The sequence below is a fragment of the Callorhinus ursinus genome, unplaced genomic scaffold, assembly GCF_003265705.2.
Source record: "Callorhinus ursinus isolate GAN/ISIS: 27379988/994484 unplaced genomic scaffold, GSC_fseal_2.0 scaffold82, whole genome shotgun sequence".
NCBI classification, from domain to species: Eukaryota; Metazoa; Chordata; class Mammalia; order Carnivora; family Otariidae; genus Callorhinus; species Callorhinus ursinus.
Window position 1 is genome coordinate 405,977 of NW_027397144.1, and position 27,579 is coordinate 433,555.

General features: G+C 43.3%; 1 long non-coding RNA gene across 1 annotated transcript; it reads right to left on the reverse strand.

Moving 5' to 3' along the window:
• Positions 1-4,533: 4,533 nt before the first annotated feature.
• Positions 4,534-18,408, reverse strand: LOC112816650 (uncharacterized). Its single transcript, XR_003206201.2, has 3 exons — positions 18,231-18,408; positions 6,577-6,658; positions 4,534-5,856 (listed from the first exon to the last, which is right to left on the reverse strand). It is a non-coding gene; the product is annotated as an uncharacterized lncRNA (long non-coding RNA).
• Positions 18,409-27,579: the final 9,171 nt, after the last annotated feature.

Below are 27,579 nucleotides of genomic sequence, written 5' to 3' on the forward strand. Positions count from 1 at the left end.
CATGGGACTGTCTCCTTTTCAAGAGCTTTCCCAGAAGCTACACCAGTGACTCTGCCTACCTGCCATGGGCCAGAGCTCTGGGACATGACCACTCCTTCAAGAAAGACTAAGAGAGAGAGCTGGTTGGGTTTTTGTTTTTGTTTTTGTTTTTGGTTGGTTGGTTGGTTGGTTTTGTTTTTACAGTAAACATTAACAAATTGAGCAAAATCCAAGTTCTGAGAGTAAGAAGAATGAGGAGAATGGATATAGAGGCAGCCAGCAATGTCTGCTACATGGGGCTAGAAAGTCCCAACAAATGCCAAAGAATCCATATCCTACAGATCACTGACTCTGACCACAAAGCAGTTAAATGTGAAATGAAAAAACAAGGCAACTAAGAACTCCTGGCACTGCATCTTGAAAACATATTCCCGAACAACCCATGAGTCCAAGAAGTCATCAAAATGTAAATGAGACAGTATTTACAACTGAGTCATAATAAATACAAATATTACCTATCACAACTTGTTCAATAATTTAGAGGGCATTTTGAGGGATATGAGTATTCTTGAGTATTTATATTATGAAATAAAAAAACAAATTGAGTTAGGGGTAAGCACAAAGGCAATGCCATGTTCACAACATGGACATAGCCTCTCTCCCTCAGAACGAGTTCTCTTGTGAACAGCAAGTGAAGATCCATACCTGAAGACCTTCCATATTCATTATACTAAAAGGACTTTCCTCCACTGTCGTCCTCGCTTGTTGCATACAAGAATAAGTGCTTGTGAAGGCTTTCACACCTTCTTTTGTGAAAAAAAAAAAATATGACTTTTCTGTGTGGTTCCTGACCTGATTCTTTTGAGTTGAATAAAGTGACTTTTGCCAAATGGCTCTATTAAGTGTCTATTATCCCAGAGCTTCACACATAAGATTTCTTAAAATCATTTTCATAACTAAATTATGTTCCAAATCCTCAATAAAGGATGTTTGTGGGATGGGAGGGATTTGATTATAGTTTGTGTGCTAGTAACATTATTTTGTTAATGCTACATTTCATCAGTGTATTGATGATATTTTGATTATAGAGGAAAATGTCTGTGGGAAGGCAATTCTTCATGGGTAGCTCACGTGTGCACATCTTACTCTGTTCTGGACTATGTCTCCGAGGATGTTTATATAACATCTTAGAGCAGAGGGCAGGTTTTTTGTTGTTCAGTGTAATAAAGATAATGTCTCCCTCTGGGGCAAAGAACAAGCAGGTTTGTTTGCAGCTCCTTAGAAAAGCTTGGGGCTCCAAGCTGTGATACAAACCCACTTCATGTCACCCCTGTGGCACTTGGGAATCAAGAGGAATTGATAGCAATATGAAGCTTGTACTGCCTGCTGTCCTGTAATAAAGTCCTTGGTCTCTGACCCAGAAGTCTGGTGTCTTTGGCCAACATCCATGAAACTGTGGCAGGCTAACTTGTTAACCTATAAGTAGGGGAAAATCTCAGATCTTTGAGTTCCTGACAATGTCCTTGTTCTTAGGATAAATGTTAAAGAAGTCTCATGTCTGTAATGGCTCATCCATAAAATAAAATTATACAAATGAAAAAAACTGTAACTGTCAAAAAGTGTTGACAGCCGGTGAATCTAGGTGAAGGAATGGACTTTGGGAGAATTTTCCCAATCAGTATTATAAGGCCACCATATCCTTGAAACAATAACAAAAGGACAACATGAGAAAGAAAAACTGCAGGCCAATCTTACTCAAAGATGCAAAAATCCTAACATATTAGCAAGCCAGGAACAATGATGTGTAACTAATATGTGATGGCCAAGTTATTCAGGAATGCAAAGTTAATTTCACAGTGAAAAATCAATTAAAGTAATTTACCACACAAACATGTTAGAGATGTTACATGTATTCATTCATTCATTCATTCATTCAACAAATACTTATTGAGTGCCTACCATGTGTCCTACCATTGTTCCAGGAGTTTTGAAATACATCAGTGAACAAATATTATCATCTCAGGAGATGCTGAACAAACATTTGATAAAATTCAACATCTGTTCATGAGAAAGGATGCCAACATCCTAGGAAAAAGAAAGAAACTTTCTCATCCTAGTAAAGTTATCTATAAAAATGTTACAGAGAACACCACACTTAAAGATGAAATATGAAAAAAAAATGCCCTTTAAGATCAGGAAGAAGACAAGAGTACCTAGGACTGCTTCTAGTCAATATGGTTCAAGTCCCAGCCAGAGACAGTCAGGCAACAAAAGCATAAGAAAGGTATACAAATTAAAAAGGAGCAGGGGAAATCTGCCTCTATTGGTAGATATGATTATCTACAGAAAACCTCAAAAGACTACACATCAGTTATTAGAATAAGAATATAGCAAGTTTGCTACAAGCCAAACTCAACATACAAAGAGAAATATAATCTATAAGGACCACAAGATACATATACCTCTAGCCTTTCTCCAGAAACCTTACATCCCAGTTTAGTTTGAAGTACCCACAGCCTATGAAAGAAAACCATTCAAGGTCTCACAAAAAGTCCAACAAGACTTTTAAAGAACACAAGGAAAAGAACCAAATTAGGAAGTGTGGCATTGAAACTACTGAGTAAAAGGAGGAAGACTCTGAAAAAGAGGACTTCTCCAAGCTAAATGAATACCTCACCTGAATCCCAATAAATGAACTAAAGAGGGTCATACTCTTCAGTCATGCATCTACTCCAAAAAGGATTCATCAGTTGGACTCACACATCATTGAGAAAAGATCATGCTACTGTCCCAAGTGTTCCTGTCAAGGAACACTTGACTTCAAAGATGACTTCAAAGCTAACTATTATGGACATATCCTATCACAATGGAGACTGTAGCTCAATTTATCAAAATGAATGCACAATGGAATCTCCTTTTATAACAGCTTTAGTGAGATATAGTTTACATACCATAAAACTCAACGATTTTAAATGTATAATTCAAATGATTTTTAGTGAACATAGTTGTGCAACTATAAGCACAAACCAGTTTTGGAACATTACTATCAACCCAACAAGATCCTTCATGCCTGTTTAGTCAGGTTCCCAACCCCAGCCCAGGCAAACACGAACCTAGTATCTGTCTCTATGGCTTTCCCTATTCTGGATATTTCATATAAATGAAATCATACAATATGCGGTCCTTTGTGACTGGTTTCTTTCACTGAGCATAATGTTTCTGAAGTTCATTCGTGTTGTAGCATGTATCAGAACTTCATTTCTTTGTATTGCCAAATAGTGCATTGTATGGATAGCTAGATTTTGTTTACTTATTCTCCAGTTGATGGACTTTCAGCATTTCCTCTTTTGACTATTATGAAACATGCTATGAACATTTGTGGGCAAGTCTTTGTGTGGACATATCTTTTACTTTCTCTTGGGGGTCAAATGGCAAATTTATTTTAAGAAATCGCCAAACTTCTTCAAAATGACCACACATCATTTTACAATCCCACCAGCAATGCATGTTCCCTGAATGTTGGAGGCTGCTTTTTTCTGGTCCCTCTTTGCCCTCAAGACCCATGTTTGTCGGGCGCCTGGGTGGCTCAGTCGTTAAGTGTCTGCCTTCAGCTCAGGTCATGATCCCAGGGTCCTGGGATCGAGCCCCGCATCAGGCTCCCTGCTCAGTGGGGAGCCTGCTTCTCCCTCTCCCACCACCCCCCCCAACCCGCTTGTGTTCCCTCTCTCACTGTGTCTCTGTCAAATAAATAAATAAAATCTTAAAAAAAAAGACCCATGTTTCTCAATATAAATGTTTTTAGATACTAAGAAGCCAATGTCCACACTTCATATTTTTAAGAAAATAACATTTTAAATATATATTTAAATATAAACTCCACTGAAAGACATTAGAATATGACTAAATAAATGAAGATATTGAGTTTAAGGCCTGAAAGATTTAACAATTCTACCAGTACTGATCTAATGAAATGCCAATATGATTTTTTGTGGAATTGTGCAAGCTTATTATAAAATACATATGAAGAAATGAAAGGCACAGAAGAAAGAAGCTACGCTTGAAGAACAAGTTGTAGGGATCTGTCTCTCAGATGTTAAAAAAATAGTATAAAGTTATTAAAGATGGTGCTATATTGGTACAGGATTAACAAATTTGATTATAACAGAATGGAAGGCCCAGAAACATAAAAACATGCACACAGAAACTTCAAATTGGAACTGACTTTCAGATTAGAGTTCTAGGAAAACTGGTTATCTACCAGGGAGGAAATTAAACTGGACCCTTCCTGACACCACATATAAAAAAAATCAATGATGGAAAACAAAATATTTTAGAAGACATTTCAGAAGGACTTTTTTTTTTTTAAAGATTTTATTTATTTGAGAGAGAGAGAATGAGAGATAGAGAGCACGAGAGGGAAGAGGGTCAGAGGGAGAAGCAGACTCCCTGCCGAGCAGGGAGCCCGATGTGGGACTCGATCCCGGGACTCCAGGATCATGACCTGAGCCGAAGGCAGTCGCTTAACCAACTGAGCCACCCAGGCGCCCCCAGAAGGACTTTTTAGAAACACTAAGGACAAGAGAGTAGAACATATTTATGACTGCATGTTATTGTCCCAACACAATCAGCCAAAGACTATCAGGACAAAATCTATAGTCTAACAAAGTCAGGTTTACTGGCTCATTGCAACAAGGGAGACAACACACCTAAGGAACCATGGGTATCCTCCCAAACAAAGACCTATGGATATCATAAAATCTGGGGGAAGGAGAGAGTTCAGGTGAAATTTAAATGAAGTTGTATTTTGATAGGCTCAAAAAGGAAATCAACATTGTGAGTTAAAATACATCTAATAGAAACAGTATTTAGAATTAAACCAAAATAAAAATACCTTAGGTCAAAATCCATGTAATGTAGCTAAAGGGATATTGAGAGGATATCTATGGCCTTAAATGCTTTTATTCACAAACACGATCTGAAAACTAATGAGTTAGATTTCCATTTTGAGGATAAGACCCTGAAGAAAGCAATTCCATATTTATAAACCTCATAAGGTTTCTCTCCTACCCTGAATTTCTTTGTGCAGGAACTGAAGTCCCCGTGGAGGACTTTCTCACACTAATGATATTCACAGAGTTGCTCACATGTGAGACCAACTGGGGCTTTCCCATGTGCTTCTAATCCTAGGGCTTCTCTCCACTGTGAGTACTCACATGTTTCCTATGGGATGGGTGACTACTGAAGTTTCCCACAGCAGCTGCACTGGTAAATCTCCCCTGTACGTACCCTCTTGTGAGCAGTCAGGTTAGAGCTCCTACTGAAGGCTTCTCCATGGTTACTGCAATGGTAAAGCTTCTCCCCATTATGGGTTCTCATGTGTGCCATCCGATGGAATTTCCTGCTAAAGGCTTTGCCACAATCTTCACACAGATAGTCCCTCCCTGGTGTGCACTCTCTTATGCACGGTCAGGTTCCTGCTCCTGATGAAGTCTTTCCACAGTCATTGCATTTATACAGCTTCTCCCATTGTGTATCCTCTTGAGTATAGCAAGGCTCAAGCTGGATCTGAAGAGTTTCCCACATTGGTTAAACTCATATGGTTTCTCTCCAGTGTGGATTCGCACACGTGTCACAAAGGATGAGTGATGACCCACGAGCTTTCCCACGCTGAAAACATTCACAGGGTTTCTTGCCAGCATGAGATCACACATGGGTCTGAAGGGATGAAGGATAACTAAACACTCTCCCACATTCTTGACATTCATTTCATTTCTCTCCTGTGTAATTTCTCTTGGGCCAAACAAGGTTAGAATTGCTTCTGATTGCTTTTCCACACAAACTGTATTCATGGGGTTTCTCTCTGGGTTGAGTTAGTGCCTGTTGGTTAAGGAATAAGCAATAACTAAAGGCTTTCTCACTTTAATTGCACTCATGGGGATTCCCCCCCACCACAGAAAGTCTGCACTAGGGATGCCTGGGTAGCTCAGTCTGTTAAGCATCTGTCTTTGGCTCAGGTCATGATCCAGAGTCCTGGAATCAAGTCCCACATCAGGCTCCTTGCTCAGTGGGTAGCCTCAGTGGGTAGCTTCTCCCTCTGCCTGCCACTCCCCCTTGTGCTCTGACAAATAAATAAAATCTTAAAAAAAAGTCTGCCCTATAAAAAAAGCAAATTCCTACATGAGAAATTACTACCATTTTCAGAGCACATGTACCGCTCCTGCCCTATCTGAGTTCTTCCGAATTTTAAGTAAGGTGAATGCTCTGCCGCAAGGTCCCATCATAGTCACGACATTCTAAAGTTGCTTATGTAGATTTTTCTTGATAAATACTTAAAAACTGAATTATATGTCAAAATTCACTAAGTCATATTAATGGATCTGCTTACTTATGGCAACTCTCCATAAATAAATACTGAAATTGGTTTAGAATGTTCCCCAATTCATGATACTCAGAGACTCTCTCCTAAGAAACAACTTCTTTTGGGTGAAGGTCACTGGACCCAAGTGTCTCCCCATGGTGGTTGTGCTCTTCTTCCATAACACAGCAATCCCAGACTTCTTCTGCAGAGAACCAGCAATGTGCCCTCATGAGCCTTACCATTTTTCTGACAGTAGGTGTTTTTTCCAAACTTTATTCTGCTTTGCAGTGGTGTTTTTGGCTTTAAGTTGAAACTTTTGATCTGAAATTAATGGGGGAGAGGAGGACAAAGATTTAAGTTCTTAGAGAAATAAATGATGAGATAAAGTAATTAAAAATAAAAACAAAGAGCCAGACCCATGTAGCTTTTATTCATAGACTGACCCTAAACATAAGAAGTCAATGTGACAGTAAAGAATGCCCCAGCAGTTGGACAGACCTTAAGGATTTCAGCAATATGAAGAATTTGATAGTGACAGAAACAAGGGATGGAAATGCTAAGAAATGTTTTTGTCAAGAATAAAATGGCTGCTAACAGTCTGACAGAGGGCACTATCAAAGTTTGGGGACAGTAGAAAAATGAACAAACAAACAGGTGGGGTCATGTTCCAGTAAAACTTTATTTACAAAAGTGGAAATGCTCAGAAAAAAGGAAGCAGGACAGAGAGAGCTTTCTCTGGGAACAAAAGAAAGTTGGGGAGAAAAGGAAGAAGGAGAGGAAGGGAAGCCAAAGCTTCAAGAGAAAATTCATTCCAAGTGGCCTGAGATGATTTCTCAGACAAGATAACATTTTAGATGGCATTGTAGTAGCAGTGTATGGTGACAGATGGTAGCCACACTTGTGGTGAGCATAGCATAACATAAAAACTTGTGTAACTCCTATGTTGTACACCTGAAACTAATGTAACACTGTGTGTCAACTATACCTCAATTTTTAAAAAAATCATGACATTTTAGAAATTCCCTGAATGGAGTTCCTTTGGCCTAGGGCTCATCTACACTGGTTTCTTAGAGGGTCAGAACTCTCCTTTTCTTGGTCCCCAGCTCCTCCTGCTCTACCTAGGTGAGCAGGTCGGGTTTATGGAAATGACACCTGTACACGGGGAAAGACACATCTGGGGGGATGTGCAGGGAAGAAAAGGCAACTTCCCCTCAGAGTGGGGCCAACACTTTCAGAGGATGGGCATGTGTGACCCCATGAGCAATGAGGTGATGGTACCCAGGACCCACACAAACTACCTCACATCATGCCCTATAGGGATTGGGGATCCTCAGCCCCAAGCTCAGAGACACACTTCAGGAGCACCAAAGCTTCTAATCATGAAGAAAACAAAGTTGGCATAAAGATGAATCTTCATTCTCAAGGGGAAGATGCTAGATAGGGACTAGTGACTAGAGCCCGGAGTTAGCCACCTGCTTTTGTAAATACACTTTTATTGGAACAGAGCTCTATTTGTTTACATACCATACTACACCGGGCACTACATTAGCAGCATTGTGTTGTTGCAACAGAAACTCTATGGCCCACTATGCAGAAAACATTTCCTCTCTGGCCTTTAAAAGAAAAGTGTGGCCACTCCTGTTCTACACTGTCGCTCCTCAAGAGTGAGCCACATCTCCTACTTCACTACTCTTTTCCCAAGACCAAAAACAGTTCCTGGAATGTAACAGGTGCTTAAGAAATATTTGCAGCGGGGCGCCTGGGTGGCTCAGTCAGTTGAGCGTCTGCCTTTCACTCAGGTCATGACCCTGAACTCCCAGGATCGAGTCCTACGTCGGGCTCCCTGCTCGGTGGGGAGTCTGCTTCTCCCTCTGCCCCTCACCCCACTCTCGTGCTCTGTCTCTCACTCTCTCTCAAATAAATAAATAAAATCTTTTAAAAAAATACTTGCAGCAAAAATCTACCAATGAAGAGATGAGGCTGACTGAGGCCAGGTTCCTGTAGTTCTTTAGCATCAGGTCTCTGTACATAATTTTCCCTGAGCAGGGTCCGGTGGTGCCCACTCCTCCTGGGAGAAGTCCACCACCACTTCCTCAAAGGTCACTGAATCCTGAAACATCACACACATTCAGGCTCAGCCAAAGCTCATCTCCATCAGTGTCCCAGAAAGGCAGAGTGTGAGGAGGATGGCACCAGAAGACCAAGAAGTGGGAAATTCAGATGCAGGCAGAAAGGGTTCTTCGCTTCATCTCTCTCCACACACACATCCTCAGCAGTCTTGTCTAGCCTCATCGATTTATTAGCTCTTCAACAAGTGGATGAACTTTTCTCTCTCCAACTAGTCTGTGAACCCATCTGGCCTGGGTCCCCTAGGTGAGTTGCCACACAGCCCTGAGCCCATGGAAGCCTGAGACAAATACTTAGTAAATGAATGAATGATGTCTCCATGAATTCCTGAGACAAAGTCATCTCATAGTCTTTCCTGGTTTTCTGCCACAGCTCTGAAGTAACTACTGAGCTAATATGAACAAGTAACTGAAAAAAAATTCACAAACACTGAGCATTCTCTGGGAAGTCCCTTAGCCACCATTCATTAGAGGCTAAGGGTCCTGAGGAAGTGTGGAGACCAAGTCCTGGTCAGGTTGGAAAGCTCCAGGCCACCAGAAGGAGACACAGCCAACCTCAAGGAGGGAGACGTCACATTGGAAAGAGGGGGTTTCTGATTCCTGTAACCACATTGTCAGCAACCCTGAGCCATCACTTCTGCCTCCACATTCCCTCCCTGGAGACAGGTAGTCTTGAGCAGGCACAACTAGAGGACAAGAGGGCAGATGTGAGAGGCAGGATATGCTCTAGACTCCAGCCAGCACATGCCTAGAAGCTGCATCACAAGACCCATGACCACACATGGAAACAAAGCAAATGCCGCGTGCACACAGGTTTCCTAAAAGGCCACGGGAGTCCTGTCTCTCACAGCCAGCAAAGAGGCTTGTGGGCCTTGCTGCCCATGAGGAAGCCTAGCAAACCCCCATGACTGTTAAGGGTACTCAAGTTCAGAGAGGTTTAGCAAGTCAATTGCCCAAGTTTATAAAAAGAACGCAAGGTATCATGTATTATTCCCCAAACATCCCAAACCCAGGCACCAACCCTGATGCAAGCAGATTGGAGGGCTCCTAGGGCTCCACTCCCACCTTGTTCCTAGCCTTTGGAAGCTCTGGAGGAAGAGGGCCTCAGGAAAATCAAAGTGGCCAGGGCGTGATCTAGCTCCAGGCAGGTGCACAACAGGGAAGAAAGCCCATGTAGGTGTGGCTGGAGCTTGGTGTGACCTGGGTGTCTGGAGAGGAAAGTGATGGGAGAGGGTGGCAGGTCAAGATCAGGGCAAACAAGCCTAGATCAAATCTGAGTTTACACCTTCTGATTGGCAGCTTCGCAGGAGTTCTGTAAGAGTTTTCCATTCCTATTTGTATTTTTAAAGATCAAAACTGGCAGCTGCTCATGGGACAGAAAGAGGAAGGCAAGAGTAGAAGCAGGGGTGGGTGGTGAGGGGCAACAGCAGAGTCCAGGTGAGAATGGGGACTCCTTGGAAGGGAGGTGCAGCAGAGATGATTGTATACATTTTGTAGGAAATGTAAGGATTTGCTAGGATTTGCTAGGGGCTTACACTAGGATGAAAAATGGGGAGAGGAGGAGATGTGCAGCCAGTGAGAGAACTTAGAGAAACCACAGAACGATCCAGTCTTTACACTGACAGTGCTGAGCTTCACACCCAAACCCTGTGCTCCTAGAAAACTGTGATGGGTAAGAAATCCCCCAACTCCTGTGTCCTGGGAAATGCCTGCATGCAATGAAACACCCTTCCCTATATGACTTAGATAAGACAGGAGGATGACCCCTTGTTTACCTATGACAAGGCCAGGCACAGACTATCCAAATTCCCATTTTTGTCTAATGAATGAGTAGCTGAACTGTTTGTCCCCACTGAACTACCTAGATAAAATACCTTTGAATTTAATTTGCCTTGACTAAACTTTGGTGCAGTTCCTCTCCTCCCCCAACCTACCCCTGAGCACTGGGACAGAACAACCCTCTACCAGCCCCTCCCTGTAAATCAGCTGACCTCCCTGATCAAAAAAAATCCTATCACCCCACCCACTCATCCCACTTCCCATCCTTGTGAACTCTTTCCTATAAAAGAAAAGCTCTTTAGTGCCAGACTTCAGGGTGGGAGTGTTCTGTCTATGGCAATAGTCTCTCCTTACAGTACCAATAAACTGGGTAGGTAGTGATGCTATCAACCTGAAAGGGAACGATTAAGAGGCAAATTTGTTCAAGGTGAGGTTTTAAAGGGAAAAAAAATATATATATATAGTATGAGATATGAAAATTAATACATATATATCATATACAATATACTTTATAAATATACACAGCATTTAACACATTTTACATACAACATGCTAATGCTATAATACTAATATTAATTAATACCCCATCAAAGTATATACGGGGTATTAGCAACAGAGAGCCCAGGTACTAGGGACGCAGCTATCCATCTGACCACATCGTGGCACAAGAGGAAGAGGCTGAAAGCTGGAGGGTTCAGGAAGGGAAGGGAAATTTCCTCCTGGGGCAGGGATACTCCCACAAGGTATGCTCCCCCTTAGAGAAGTTTGATAGGGCAAAGGGTTTTGGTGGGGGTTGGGGCTTTGGGGAGGATCTTTTTGCAAGAGGCATATCAAGGCCTGTTTTTAAGCTTGTGAGAATAATGTGGGTTGGCAGGAATAATTCAAAACATGTTAGACCAGCAGGCTGAGGCAGGGCTTCTAGGGGATATCTTATCTGGGCTCCAAGTTCAGGCCTCCTCAGCACTGGGTAGAAAAACTGTCTTGGGCAGTTTTTCAGATGACAAAGGATGACTAGAGGCCATTGGTAGTTGGGAGTGTGCTGGGGATACTGGAATTTATGTCTACAAAATTTTAAATAACTCCTATCCTTAAACCAGCAACTCACAGGATTATAGCCAAGAGAAATCCCGGCATCCCGGCATCTGTGCAGAGAGCAAAAGAGAGATATCTTGTCCACTACAAACTGATTATCATAGGTAAAAACTAGAACCAATCGGGCGCCTGGGTGGCTCAGTTGGTTAAGCGACTGCCTTCGGCTCAGGTCATGATCCTGGAGTCCCGGGATCGAGTCCCGCATCAGGCTCCCTGCTCATCAGGGAGTCTGCTTCTCCCTCTGACCCTCCCCCCTCTCATGTGCTCTCTCTCTCTCATTCTCGCTCTCTCAAATAAATAAATAAAATCTTTAAAAAAAAAAAACTAGAACCAATCAAAATACACATTATGGCATTAATTATCATATACCGTACTATGGGATATGATTATGGTGTTTATTTTTTAAAGATTTTATTTATTTATTTATTTGAGAGAGAAAGTGCACAAGCAGGCAGAGGGGCAGAGGGAGAAGAAGCAGACTCCCCGCTGAGCAGGGAGCCCGATGTAGGGCTCAATCCCAGGACCCTGAGATCATGACCTGAGCTGAAGGCAGACACTTAACCGACTAAGCCACCTAGGTGCTCTGATTATGGTGTTTAACACTTTTTTTTAAATTTTATTTATTTATGTTGACAGACAGAGACACAGTGAGAGAGAGAACACAAGCAGGGGGAGTGAGAGAGAGAGAAGCAGACTCCCCGCTGAGCAGGGAGCCCGATGTGGGGCTCGATACCAGGACCCTGGGATCATGACCTGAGCTGAAGGCAGATGCTTAACCACTGAGCCACCCAGGCGCCCCTGATTATGGTGTTTAAAACAAAAACTGACATAGATCTGAAGGTAAAGTATAAATATATTTATATTACTTATAAAATATATATATGCAGAGAGGCATGTACCTGCATTAAAAATGACTGTTAGGCAAAGAATTTGAATAGAAATTTCCCCAAAGAAAACACTGAGATGGCCAATAAGCACATGACAAGATGTTCGACATCACTCATCATCAGGGAAATGCAAATCAAACCCATAATGAGATGCCACTCCATATCCATTAGGATGGCTATTATCAAAAAAATGAAAATAGAAATAACAAGTGTTGGTGAGGTTTTGGAGAAATTAGAACCCTTGCTCATTGCTGAGGGGATTATGAAACAGTGCAGCCACTGTAGAGAACAGTATGGTGTTCTCTACAAAAAGTATGGTGTTCCTCAAAAAGCTTAACATAGAATTACCATATGATTCAGCAATTCCACTTCTGACTATATACTCAAAGAACTGAAAGCAGAAACTTGAACAGATATTTGTAAACTAATGTTCATAGCATGATTCACAATAGCCAAAAGATGGACAACCCAAATATCCATCAACAGATGGAGAAACAAAATGTACATATATAAGGCTGAATAACATTATAGTTGTGTTTATATATTATATATTATAAAACTATAGCATAAATAAATAAGTGCATATATTTATATTTTATATTTATATTAGATATAAGTATATATTTACATTTTATAATATAAAATATGTAAGTTATAGAATATATAAAATGCAAATATACCAAAAATATAGAATATGCAAAATATGTAAATATATAATGTAAAATATACAAAAATATAACATAATATATAAAATATGTAAACTATAAATATGCATAAATATGTGACTATAATAAACATAAACATATATAAGGTAAATATAATATTATTCAACCTTAAAAAGGAATGAAATCCTCATACATGCTATAACATGCATGTATTTTAAACCATTATGCTATGTGAAATAATCTGGACACAAAGGAACAATATTGTAGGATTCAACTTATACAAGGTACTGACAATAGTCCAGTTCATAGAGAAAGAAAGTAGAATAGAGAGTACCAGGGGCTGGGAGTTAGGGTTATGGGGAGTTACTATTTTTTTTAAGATTTTTTAAAATTTACTCATTTGAGAGAGAGAGAGAGCGTGAGCAGGGGAGAGAGGCAGAGAAGCAGACTTCCCACTGAGCTAGGAGCCTCGCCCCCCCAGTTGGGCTCAATCCCAGGACCCTGGGATCATGACCTGAACCAAAGGCAGACGTTAGCTTAACCATCTGAGCCATCCAGGTGCCCCAGGGAGTTTTTGGGTTTTTTTAGGATTTATTTATTTGAGAGAGAGAGCGCCAGCCAGCGCATGCATGCACAAGAGAGGGGAGGGACAGAGCGAGAATCTTCAAGCAGGGCTTGATCTCATGACCCTGAGTACATGACCTGAGCCAAAACCAAGAGTCAGACGCTTAACTGACCAAGCCACCCAGGTGTCCTTGGGGGGTTATTTTTCAATAGGAAGAGTTTCATTTGGGGAAGATGAAAAACTTTTGGAGATGCATGGTGGTAATGGTTGCACAACAAGATGAATGTACTTAATGCCAATGAATAGTACCCTCAAAAAAGGTTAAAAGGACAATTTTATGGTATGTACATTTTATCACAATAATTAAAAAAAAATGAGGGGTGCCTGGGTGACTCAGTCAGTTACACGTCTGCCCTCAGCTCAGGTCATGATCCTGGGGTCCTGGGATCAAGCCCCAAGGCGGGCTCCCTGCTCAGCCCGGAGTCTGTCAGTCTCCCTCTACCCCACTCATGCTCTCTCTCTCTCAAATAAATAAATAAAATCTTTAAGAAAAAAAAATGAAAGCAAGGCCCCACTGCTATTGAACACCAGAGGCCTCTAGAGAAAAGCACAACACTGTATTTTATGTGCACTTGGCAGGGAGAATGTGAAGGGAAACATTAACATTTTTACTCTATAGTTTTCTGAATTAGTTGAATGTTAAACAAGAAAAACAACATACCCACGCATCACTTGTGTAATCAAGAAAAATTAAACAGTCAAGTACAAACAGAAATAATTCACGTAGCTGAATCATTACCTCTGCACACAGCTAATCTCACTGATCCAAGTCACCTCCACACACACCAAATGCCTTCCATTTGGAGCCCTGCCAACAGCATACTCTAGACCCACTCATTACTGACTACAGATTCATATTTCATCTATTTCCAATCTTTCTTTCCAACCAAGGGAAGAGCTTTTTAATTTTTTTTCAAAGATTCATCTATTTGCGAGAGAGAAAGGGAGAGGGAGAGAAAGAATTTCAAGTAGACTCCCCACTGAGCATGGAGCCCAACACAGGGCTTGATCTCACAACCCTGAGCTGAAATTAAGAGTCGGATGCTCGGGGCGCCTGGGTGGCTCAGTCGTTAAGCGTCTGCCTTCGGCTCAGGTCCTGGGATCGAGCCCAGCATCAGGCTCCCTGCTCCGCGGGGAGCCTGCTTCTCCCTCTCCCGCTCCCCCTGCTTGCGTTCCCTCTCTCGCTGTGTCTCTCTCTGTCAAATAAATAAATAAAATCTTAAAAAAAAAAAAAGTCAGATGCTCAACCGACTGAGCCACCCAGGTGCCCCAGGAAGAATTTTTTAAATGAAACCTCTACAGCCTTATGAAATACATCCACATAATCTTACATTCTTTAGATGGTACGAAGCATACATCATTGTGCATTAGAAAGGCAACATCATTGTAAATGGCATAGAATGTGCCCAAATTGTGGCTTTTATCACCTCCTGCCTAGAAGATTCCAATGTTTACAGACTGATTTCCTTTGCTCTCTTGTATCTCTATGCCTAACAGTTAATAATGTTCCATGAGGGGGCGCCTGGGTGGCTCAGATGGTTAAGCGTCTGCCCTCGGCTCAGGTCATGATCCCGGAGTCCCGGGATCGAGCCCCGCGTCGGGCTCCCTGCTAGGCGGGGAGCCTGCTTCTCCCTCTGCCTCTGCCTCTCTCTCTCTCTCTCTCTCTCTCTCTCTGACTCTCGTGAATAAATAATAAAACATTTAAAATAATAATAATAATATTCCATGAGGTCAACAGAATTCTATGAGGGAGGAAAAAAGCCTACAAATCTGATTGTGCCCCTTCCCAGTTTAAGAACTTCTAGAATGCCTCCTTTGGATACAGCACACAGTCCAAATTCCAATCTCAGCAGGTGAGACCCTCCCACCTCTGGCCTTTCACACACCTCCTTGCCCTCCCCTGGTGGGAATGCTTGCTGAATGAGAACCAGGAGGATAACCAGGGTTCTTCTGGCCTTAGTGCTGGGTTACTGGGAAAAAACTCTTCTGAGAGCTTGCAAACGTTAACTCCACTCTCCCATGAGTATTGGTCCAAATCACAACACCTCTGTCGTCCAAAACACCTCAGGCAAGGAACTAACATAAGCACAAGCACACAATTTCTGAAAAAACTCAGTTCCCACCAGGCCATAGAAGAGAGCCAGTCATGGGATTCTCAGAAACCGAACGACAGTAAAAAAAAAAAAAAAAAAAAACAACTTAAGTCAAGGAGGCACTGAATAATAATAGTTACAAGAAAGGAAAATAAGGAGCTCAACTCATTCATGAGCGTAAGTGCAAAGAGCAGAAAGAAGGTATTAACACACTGAATGTACTAGTGAGCAGGAGAATCCACCACAACCATGCAGGGATCCAAGTTAGGTTTAGGATCTTTATGAAAACACTTAATAGAATTCACTACATTTGTAGACTGGAGAAAAATCATATAATCACCTGAATATATTCAGTAAAAGTATTCGATAAAATCACTATTCCATGGCTTTGAAAAAAAAAGTTAAATAAGAAGGGAACATCTTTACCAGAAGACAGTTTTTTAAAAAACCTACACCTTCCAGAATGTGGTAATTAGACTGAGGTTATAAAAGAGAATGTCTGTTTTTAGGAGACATATGCACACTGAGGTCTTTAGAAGTATAGGGTTATGATTTCCGCAACTGACTCTCAAATGATCGAGCAAAAACAGTAATTATTATATGTATAGAGATACAAGAAATGTGGCAAAATATTAACAGATGCTGAATCTAGGGAGCCTGGGTGGCTCAGATGGTTAAGCGTCTGCCTTCGGCTCAGGTCATGATCCCAGGGTCCTGGGATCGAGTCCCGTATCGGGCTCCCTGCTCCTTGGGAGCCTGCTTCTCTCTCTCTCTCTCTCTCCCGCACTCTCTCTCTCTTCCTCTGTCTCTCATGAATAAATAAAATCTTTAAAAACAAAACAAAACAAAAACAAAAACAAAAAACAAATGCTGAATCTAGAGAAAGAGCAAATGGGATTTCATTGTACTATTTTGGTAACGTTTTCTCCTATAAGCTTCAAGCGGTTTCCAAACAAAAAGTTTTATTTTAAAATAAGGAACTACAGCTTACTGGTGAAAAGTTGAAAAATTCTGGCTTTCAATCTGAGGAAAGACAAGGATGGCAGCCATCGCCACTTTATGTGGTAATGGTACTGGAGGTCCCACCAGGGCGATAAAGCTAAAAAAAATGAAAAGTTTGAGGATTGGAAAGGTATAAACATAACTGTCATTATTCATAGATGACAGCTGTACATATATATAAAAAAAAAGTCCCAAAGCATCCTGCCTCCCTCCCCTAACACCCTCCCTACCCAGTCTGGTCAGGCCTCTCTTTCCTCCGTTCATCCAACACACCAGGCTCTCCTGCCTCTGGGATTCTGCACTTGAAGCTTCTTCCACCTCTCAGACACTCCCCCTCCACAAGCCTCTGCCTAATCAGTATTACTTATCCTTCAGTTCTCACAGATCAGTTCTTCCTAATAGGTCTTCCCTGTCTGTCCATATTAAACTCTCCTGTTTGGCACAGGACACCCCCCCCCATCAATTTCATATCTGTTTCTGATCTAAATAGCCCACTCTCTGGGGACAGCACTGTGCCTCTTTTGATTGCCCAGGCCAGATTCATACCCTGCACTTAATGAGCTTCTTCTGCGGGCCCTGGAAAATGTTCATTTACAGCTAGATCGAGAAAGCGCACACCTCCAATAGAAACGCAACACAGGGGCGCCTGGGTGGCTCAGGTCATGATCCCCGCAGCCTGGGATCGCGCCCCTTGTTGGGCTCCCTGCTCAGCAAGGAGCCTGCTCCTCCCTCTCCCTCTGCTGCTCTCCCTGCTCATTCTCTCTCTCACTCTCTCTCTCTCAAATAAATAAAATCTTTAACAAAAGGGGGGGTGCCTGGGTGGCTTAGTCGGTTAAGCGTCTGCCTTCAGCTCAGGTCATGGTCCCAGGGTCCGTCCTGGGATCGAATTGGGCTCCTTGTTCAGTGGGGAGCCCGCTTCTCCCTCTCCCTGCTGCTTCCCCTGCTTGTGCGCGCTCAAGACAAACGTTAACACATTAACTTAAAGGCCTGCCACAATATAAACCACCAGTGTTATTTCTGAAACTTTTAAGAAAAATTCTTAAAAGGCAAATGTGAGAAACATCATTTTTAGAAACAAGTAGCCTGTGTTGCTGAACTTCTTCCAGAATTTATTCTTCTTCCGACTGCCCATATGTGACTTTTTAACCTCCCCACAAGAAAAAAAAAATCCACTTGGTCAAAACACATCTCTTTTAAAATTGGTAAATTCTAATTTCTGCTACCGATATTAGGAAAGCTGCTTCCTCCTTTTTCCTGGAGATCCCTGTGTTTTAAAGACACACAATTTCATGTATTTCACTTAAGCTTCAGACTTCTATTAGGCTTTAGCCGCAAGTATATGCCACCAAAACCCGTTTTAATAATATCGAGAGTAAGAGATCCCCATGTTTTAAAGCTCTGCCGCAATGGCAGGCTCCGGAGGGGGTGCAGCCGACTTGGGAAGTGCGGAGCGGAATAATCTTTCTTCAATTGTAAGGTTTGTTGTTTACATTTACACTTGCTCTATTTCATTCTCTTTTCTTGATTACACTTACTTATTGGCACTCGCGCTAGAATCCTGAGGAAGTATTTTCCCAAATGAATTTACCAAATTAACCGAAAAAAAGTTTTAAGATATTCTCACCTCAACAATTTCTCACAAAAGCAAGCCGCAAGTAAAATTCTCTTGTGTTACGAAGGCAGAAAGGGACCTCCTTGATGTAAGTTTCACCAAGGCCTCTTACCCCCCGAAACCAACGGCATCCCCAGTTCAGAAAAACCGAAGGACCCAGAAAGGCGACCAACGGCCGTCGAACTCTCGGCCTGCGACACCGAGACCCCGCCCCCGCCGAGATCACGCCCCTAGGGCCCCGCCCCATAGCCCCGTTGGGTCCTTCTAAGAGCCCCACCCCCCATAAGGCCCCGCCCCAGAGCCCCATTTATCCACCCTCATTGAGACCCCGCCTTCCAAGGGCCCCGCCCCCACAGAGATCCTGCCCCCGACCCCGTTTGCCCACCCTCACCGAAACCCCGCCTTCCAAGAGCCCCGCCTCCTCACTTTCGTCAAGAACCCGCCGCCCTCCCCGAGGCCCTTCTCCCAGCTCCCTCCCGGACCTTGCACCTGCAGCCGCTCTTCTGTGCTGGAAGCAAATAACGAGAAAAACCGTGGTGCCGTTAGAGGGAAGATGGCGGCCGTTCGGGGGAGGCACCCCCCACTTCCGGTCTCGGGGCTTGGAAAGTAGACAGCTCCCGCGGGGCTTAGGAGCGCAGAGGCAGCGGGAGGGGCGGTGGCCGCGTCCTCTGGCCTCCGCAGAGAAGTCCTAACGTTGGCCCAAGGCACTGCAGCTGGGCCCACACCCCGGCGGCTCCACTCCAGGGACCCTGGACAGGAGCCAGGCAGAAGGACCGGGCTGGGGGCGGGACCAGAACGGCCCGGAGTCTGTTGGGCGGAGCCTCGTGCCCGCCCACCCCTGACCGGTCAGTCAGCTCCCTCTCAAAAAAATGCTGTTCTCTGAGTTCTTGCAGGGGCTTCAGGGATGTACTAAGCTTGGAGGTGCTTTGTTATGCAGCAGTAGATAACCGATACATCCTTCCTCACTATTAAAAAACTTTCTTGCCCCTTCTAAGTTTTTCAGTATTATCTTGTTAATCTTGGGACTGTTGCCTTTATTTTTTTAAACCTTTCTGTTTTTATATGACAAATAGTAAAGGACATTTAGTCTTTCCTTAGGTATGAACATGTTTAGATCTTTTATTTATTTCGATTGCTGGTTTTAGTTTTATGTGGTTACCATCATTTACCTTAATAATGCTTTTCCTTTCATTCATTCATTAACTTGAGTCATACCTTCACAGAACTTTTGTTTCTATTGGGGAGGAGGACAGTTGGTAAAACTAACATTCAAGAAAACATGCCAGGTCAATGCCTCACTGGAATATTTCTAGTATATTTACAAACTGAAAGCTGTGGAGATTCATTCAATCATTTCTTTTTAAACCATTCTTTAAAAAATAAGAAATACAATGTAAAAAGTGTTGACCTTAAAAATAAGTTATTTTACCAGCAAAGATAGGTTTCTTGAGGAATAGCCAAGATTTACAATTTGGGACAAGCAAACTATGGCAAAACCATAGGCTAGTCCAACAAAGGAGAGGAATGTTATTCATGGAAAACAAGGAATAAGTTGGGAGTCAACTGGACAAAAGCAAGAGTTGAGAGTAACGAGGAGTTTCTCATTGGCTAAGTTGCTTGGGTAGTCAATTTCTTGTAGGAGATGCTATGTACATCTTTTCCTGTTGGGGGACTGTAATTGACAGTTCTTCCTATGGTTAACATGAAGTGGTACAGCATGAGACCCACCCCTTCCGGCCTCCTGACTCCATTTTAGTGAGGTTTCCCTTTCTAATTTTCACAACAGGAGGGAAATTTATAGTTTAAATTTTATTTTTAAAGATTTTATTTATTGTTAAAGATTTTATTTTTATTTATTTTTTTGTAGAGGGAGAGACAAAATCTTAAGCAGGCTCCATGCCCAGTGCAGAGCCCAACCTGGGCTCAATTTTACAACCCTGAGATCATGACCTGAGTCAAAACCAAGAGTTGAACACAACCAACTGAGCCACCCAGGCACCCCTAAAGATTCTGTTTTTAAGTAATCTCTACACCCAACCTGGGGCTCAAATTTACAACCCCAAGGTCAAGAATCGCACACTCCACTGACTAAGCCAGCCAGGTGCCCCAAGATTTTAAGTTCTCTCTATCCCTGCAAGCAGGAAGCCCAATCAGGGCTTGATCCCAGGACCCTGGGATCATGACCTGAGCTGAAAGGCAGATGCTTAACTGACTGAGCCATCCAGGTGCCCCTGTTTTTGTTTTGGTTTGGTTTGGGTTTGGTTTTTTGTGTTTTTTTGTTTTGGTTTTTTTTTTTAAGTAGCTCCATGCCCAGCGTGGAGCCCAACATGCGGCTTGAACTCATGACCCTGAGATCAAGACCTGAGCTCGTATCAAGGGTCAGGTGCTTAACTGACTGAGCCACCCAGGTGCCCCCCCAGTGGAGACCACTCTTTAAGGGAGCCCTGGGTTAAATCACGTAGGAGGTCAGCACACACAGCTAAGTGTAGCCCTTCCTAATACCCCAAGATGAAAGCCAGTGACTGTGTAGCCACTTCAGATTTATCCATGGAGCACCAACCATTGTACCTGGCACCATGCTGAGAACTCCTTTCTTATGCATAAGTAGCTAGAACCAGGCTTCCCTCAATGGCCCCCTTCAGAGTTCAACATGATGCCAGGATTGTCTAAGTGTCACAGCAAAGCAAAGGTCTGATTTTGCGTGGGATCCCCGTGAGATGTCTGGATCTGGCAGTGGCCATTGTGCGTGTGGTGTGATATGTGTATGATGTGTGTGTAGTGTGGGGGTGGGTGGGTGGTGTATATGTGGTGTGTGTGTCTGGCGTGGTGCAGGGATGATGACATGGCATGGTAGCATATGTGCGCAAATATGTGTATCCTTGGTGTGTGTGCCAAAGCATGGTGGTGTGTATGTGTTTATGTGTGTGTGTTGGTGTGTCCATACATACAGTGTGTATGTGTGTGCCGCTGTACATACACACTCGTGCTTACTCCACCTGGACCAGAGTCCTGTTTCTTCACTCCATGGCCTGGCTGCCTCCTTGTCCTACCTGTGCTCTGAATCTCTCTTCTGCTCCCCCCTATAGTTTAAATTTTAAACAACTTTTAAAAATGAGACCCCCCACACACAACCCATGTACCCTTTCTCAATCACAGATTCCTGGCTCCCCACTTAAAAAGGAGCAATACCCTGGGTTTTATGGTTATCACTTCTTTACCTTTCTTTATACTTGTACCACCTAAGTATTCAGTCCTGATTACTAGTTTAATTTTGCATGTTTTTGACTTAAAGAAATGAACTCATACAGGATTTTTTTTAAATGTTTTGTGAGATTCATGCATATTATTGCGTATACTTCTGTTCACTCATGATAATGTATAGTATTACATTACTACATTGTATGACTACACCACAGTCTATTTCCCATTTTAGTGATGATGCTCTTTAAATTGTTTCTAGTTTGGGGCTATTTCAAATAATGCTTATCTGCATATTCTTGTACTAGTACATATTTCTTGGTGCCCATGTGCAAGCATTCCTGTTGTGTACATTCCAAAGAGTGGAATTACAGAGTCCTTGAGTGTACATATCACCCAACATAATAGGTCTGTTTTCCCAATGGATTATATTAGTTTTCCATGCTCTTTAACAAATTACATAAACTTTGTGGCTTACAACACACATTATCTCAGTTTCTATGATTTAGCTGGGTTCTCTGTTTTAGGGTTTCACAAGGCTGAGTTCAGGTTATCCAGGGCTGGGTCTTCAGCGGAGACTCAACTGGGGAATAAGGGTCTACTTCTAAACTCCATTAGGTTTGGCAACTTAATTGACAAACTTAATTTCCTTTGGCTGTACTATTTGATGAGCACAAAGGCAAGAAAATGTAACTAAAATTAAGTCTCCTTACAACTTGCAGCCCACTGATAAATCCCCAAGATAACATAGAATGTGACATTCCTCAAGAACTCTAGGCTACTTTACTGTTGATGTTTCATTTGAAGACTACAAGCAACCTTATCTTAACAGCTAGCCCTCCAAGGTCCTGGAGACCTTGCTTTTTAACATGCACAAATTCCTTAGAGACTTACATTATCCCTAACCCCCACTAACTAAAAAGTATATAATCAGTTGCTCCTCACAATCCTAGCGTGGCTCTTTCTGACCATAGGTCCCCGTGCTATAATAAAAACACCTTTTTGCACCAAAAATGTCTCAAGAATTCTTCCTCTTTTTTTAAGATTTTATTTATTTGAGAGAGAACGAGAGAGCACAGAGGGAGAGTGAGAGGAAGTAGCAGACTCCCCGCTGAGCAGAGAGCTTGATGCTGAGCTCAATCCCAGGACCCCAAGATTATGACCTTAGCCAAAGGCAGATGCTTAGCCGACTGAGCCACCCAGGCGCCCCTCAAGAATTCTTTCTTAATCATTAGCTCACTGGCCCCACATCACTATTCATGAAAGCTTGCTGCTTCAGTGCCAGAGAGAGGAAGACTCTAGAAACTACAGTCTGCTGGCAAGTTTTATATAATGCAGAATTACAGGAGTGGCATCCCATCACCTCTGCCATATTCTGTTGGTTAAAAAGAAATATGATTGTACAAATGTATACTCCCACACAGTGTATGAGCACTACTGTTCTGCATCCTTACCCATACTTGGTATTGTCAGCCTGTAATTTTTTTTTAAGATTTTATTTATTTATTTGTCTGAGAGAGAGAGAAAGAGCACAAGCAGGGGGAGTGGCAGGCAGAGGGAGAAGCAGGCTCCCCGCTGAGCAAGGAGCCCGATGAGGGACTGGATCCCAGGACCCTGGGATCATAACCTGAGCTAAAGTCAGACGCTTAACCGACTGAGCCACCCAGGCATCCCAGTCTGTAATTTTCAACACTCTATTAGGTGTGTACTAGCATCTCTGGATCGTTTTATTCCCATTTCATTGATCACTGAAACTGAGCATCTTTTCGTATGTTTATTGTTTGGAAACCTTTTGTTGTGAACTGCCTAATCAAGGCTCTTGCCCATTTTTCTTCTGGAACTTCTGTTGTTTTCTTATGATAATGCAGAAGTTTTTCATTTATTCTGGACAGCAGTGCTTTTCAAATACATATGTTACATATATCATCCCTCATTATAGCTTATTTTCCCTTTCTTAATGGTGCCTTTTTTTTTTCTGAAGATTTTATTTATTTATTTGACAGAGAGAGAGAAAGAGCAAGAGAGGGAACACAAGCAGGGGGAGTGGGAGAGGGAGAAGCAGGCTTCCCGCTGAGCAGGGAGCCCAATGCGGGGCTCGATCCCAGGACCACAGGATCATGACCTGAGCCGAAGGCAGTCGCTTAGCCAAATAAGCCACCCAGGTGCCCTACATCTTTTTTTTTTAAGATTATTTATTTATTTGATAGAGAGAGTGAGCACAAGCAGAGAGGAGGGTCAGAGGGAGAGGAGATGAAGGCTCCCTGCCGAGCAGGGAGCCCATGCAGGGCTCAATCCCAGGACCCTGGGATCATGACCTGAGCCAAAGGCATACACTTAACCGACTGGGCCACCCAGGTGCTCCTGTATTTACATCTTAAACAGGATTTCCATAAACAACATACCCTCCGAGTGTATGAGCTTTCCCCGTAACATTTTAATATACAAATTTTCAAATATATAGCAAATTTGTAAGAGTTTTATAGTTACAGTTTATAAGCACCACCTAGATTCTACCATTCGCATTTTCCTATAATTGCATTATCACATATTTATCTATCCTTCCATCTACCCATCAATCTTTTTTATATGTTTTTCAAAGTAACTTGTGACATCAGTACACATCTTCCCATTTTTCAGTATGTATATCATCCACTACAGTTTAATATCTACATACAATATTTTCTTTTTTTTTAAAGATTTTATTTATTTATTTGACAGAAACACAGCGAGAGGGGGTACACAAGCAGGGGGAGTGGGAGAGGGAGAAGCAGGCTTCCTGCTGAGCAGGGAGCCCGATGCGGGGCTCGATCCCAGGAGCCCGGGATCATGACCTGAGCCGAAGGCAGACGCTTAACGACTGAGCCACCCAGGCGCCCCCACAATATTTTCTTTTGAGGAAAAATTTACATAAGGTGAAATTAACTCTAAAGTGTGCGTTAGGGCGCCTGGGTGGCTCAGTCGTTAAGCGTCTGTCTTCGGCTCAGGTCATGACCCCAGGGTCCTGGGATCGAGTCCCACATCGGGCTCCCTGCTCCGAGGGAAGCCTGCTTCTCCCCCTGCTTGTGTTCCCTCTCTCGCTGTGTCTCTCTCTGTCAAATAAATAAATAAAATCTTAAAAAAAAAATAAAATGTGCATTAGTTGAGTTCGGATAAATACATCTATGTAATCCAAATCTCTATCAAGATATAATTATCCTCACTTGCAGAAGTTCATGTCCCTTTCCTAGTCAGTTCCCACCCAAAACTTCTGCCCAACCACAGTTCTTAAGTTTTGGACTACAGATTACTTCTTGTTTTTCTCAGACTCCATCTAAACAATCATATAATACATACACTTGGGCAAAGCTTCCTTCACACAGCATGTTTAGGAACATCCATGTTCATGTCCTTTTAAAAGTTCTCATTTGAAACATAAAAGCACGTTCCTGTCCCCCTGTACTTTCGGGTTCTACATCAGCCAAGTGCTCGGGAGAAGGGGGCGACAGAGCAACAGATGAGAACACTGAGGTCCAGAATCATCCGGGCACAGTACTCCCAATACAGCCGAGCCACCCGCACCCCCGCAGGCCGGGAAAAGCCGTGGACCTGCAAGACTCTCGGAAAACGCGCCACAGGGACCGGACCGAACCTGCCCTTTGGCCCTGGATCCTTCCCGCCAGACCTTCCCCGCCGGCGACACGAGAACTGGGCGCGCCGGGAGCCGCGGAAGTGATACAGCCACCGCTAGGAGCCCAGCCGACCGACAATTCTGCTTCCGGTTTTGTGAGAAGAAAAGGGGCGGGGCCCCAGAGCTCAGGCGGGGCGGAGCGGGAGGAGGGAGGAGCCCGAAGAAGCCCGCTTGGAAGGCTGGGTGCTGAATGGGCCCAGCCAAGGACTAGTACCAGGACAAGCGGGCGGAGCTAGAGGCGGGAACAGCCCCTAGGGGCGTGGCCTAGCTGGAGACACGCCTGGGGGCGTGGCGGGGGGGGGCGAAGACCAATCCTAGAAGGCGGGGCTACGAGTAAGCGTAAGGGCATCGTGGGCAGGGCTAAGTGGTTCTCAGGCCCGGGGGGCAGAGCCCGGGTGGGGAACTGGTGTGAGGGCAGTGCTGGGGCGGAGCCTCACTTCCAGTTGGCGGTCCTCTAATAAAAGCTTTTTTTGCAGGGCGCCTGGGTGGCTCAGTCGTTAAGCATCTGCCTTCAGCTCAGGTCATGATCCCAGGGTCCTGTGATCGAGCCCTGCATCGGGTTCCCTGCTCTGTGGAAACCTGCTTCTCCCTCTCCCTCTCCCCCTGCTGTGTTCCCTCTCTCGCTGTGTCTTTCTCTGTCAAATAAATAAATAAAATATTTTTAAATAAATAAATAAATAAATAAATAAAAGCTTTTTTTGCTCCTTCTCTCTGCCTTTCCGAGCCCCTGTGTGACAGAACACCAGATGTACAAAGGTACCTGTCAGTCCACAAAGTGGATCACACCTCCATTCATACTGTTTCTTCCTTAGGCCCTTCAAGTATTAAATTTTCTTCTTCAATGGGTGGTAACTTTCAGTTAGATTTACTCCTAGACACTATATGTACATACACTTAATTTTTTAAAGATTTTATTTATTTTTCAGAGAGAGAGCACAAGCAGGGGGGAGGGTCAGAGGGAGAGGGAGAAGCAGGCTCCCCGCTGAGCAGGGAGCCCAATACGGGACTCAATCCCAAGACCCTGGGATCATGAACTGAGCCGAAGGCAGCCGCTTAACCGACTGAGCCACCCAGGCGTCCCCATATATTTAATTTTTTGTTTCATTTACCATTTGATACTAGGGAGTTCTGAGAGATGAGGGACATGCTCTGATTTAAATCACAGACGTAAATTGGATGTCCAGCCAATACAGTAGCTGCCGAAAAAATACACTTTCCTTTCATTTTCCCTATTTATGAAGGGTGCAGAAGTATACAAATAATTAGCAACTTATAATTCCTGTACTGTGAGAGTAAACTCATCTACATGACAAATTCGGTGACGTGCTGCCATCTTCTGGGGGCTAAGGGTATTACACACACTGTCTCAGGCACCTGCTCTTGAAACCAACCACAAAACTGTACTTCCCTATTGGAAAGTTATGTGAAAATGAATAAAAGGAAACCTCATTTAGAATGAAGTCGGGAGCTTTCATGCCCAGCACTAGTTGTCAATTGCAGACCCAACGGGAAGAGAGGGACCAAGGGGATACTAATTTGCTATCCCCGCAGGAGGCAAGATTTCTTCCTCCCCCAGCAACAGCTCAGCCAATGAGAAGCCACTATACTTCAAACTCCCAGTTTATTCCAATGGACTTTTAGTTTATAACAGCTCCTCCTTATTCCCCCTTTCTCCTCTATTAAAAAAAAAAGCTACCCTCCTTTGTTGGTGGGACTTATCTATGGTTTTGCCATAGTTTGCTTGGGCCTGGGGTAGCAACTTTTTGCTATCCCTAAATAAGCCCATCTTTTGCTGGTAAAATAACCGCCAGTTTTGTTTTTAAGGTCAACAGTTCTCATGTTAGAAAGCATTTTCTCTTACCACTATCCCTTTGGTTATGACATCTGCCTCGTGTTTGAGGTAAGGAGGAACAACAGTTTGACAGTTGAGAAAACTAAGGCCCACAATCATGTACACGCAGTATTTCCACTTCACTCCCAGCAATCTGGTTGAAGGAATTTAGGGAATGACTATGAATTTCTGGGGGAAGAATAGAAAGGCCCTGAGGTAGGAGAGGTTTGGCTTCTAAACAACAGCACAATCCCGGTGTCTAAAATGTTTGAAGTGAGTTTGGCAGGAATGGAGACTAGCTGGAAAAGAAGTCAAAGAAGTAATGGAATCATATACAAAGCCTTCTGGGCAACCGTAAGAATTGCGGGGTTTGGGACACCTGGGTGGCTCAGTTGGTTAAGCATCTGCCCTCGGCTCAGGTCATGATCCCGGGGTCCTGGGATGGAGCCCCATGTCAGACTCACTGCTCAGCGGGGACTCTGCTTCTCCCTCTCCCTCTGCCCTTCCCACCTGCTCCTGCTCACTCTCACATGTGCGCTCTCTGTCTCTCTCTCAAATAAATAAATAAAATCTTTTTTTAAAAAAATTGTGGGTTTTACCTTAAGTGCAATGCAGGAGCCCTGAAGAGTTTTGAGCTATAGGAGCAACATCAGATGATGTTGATA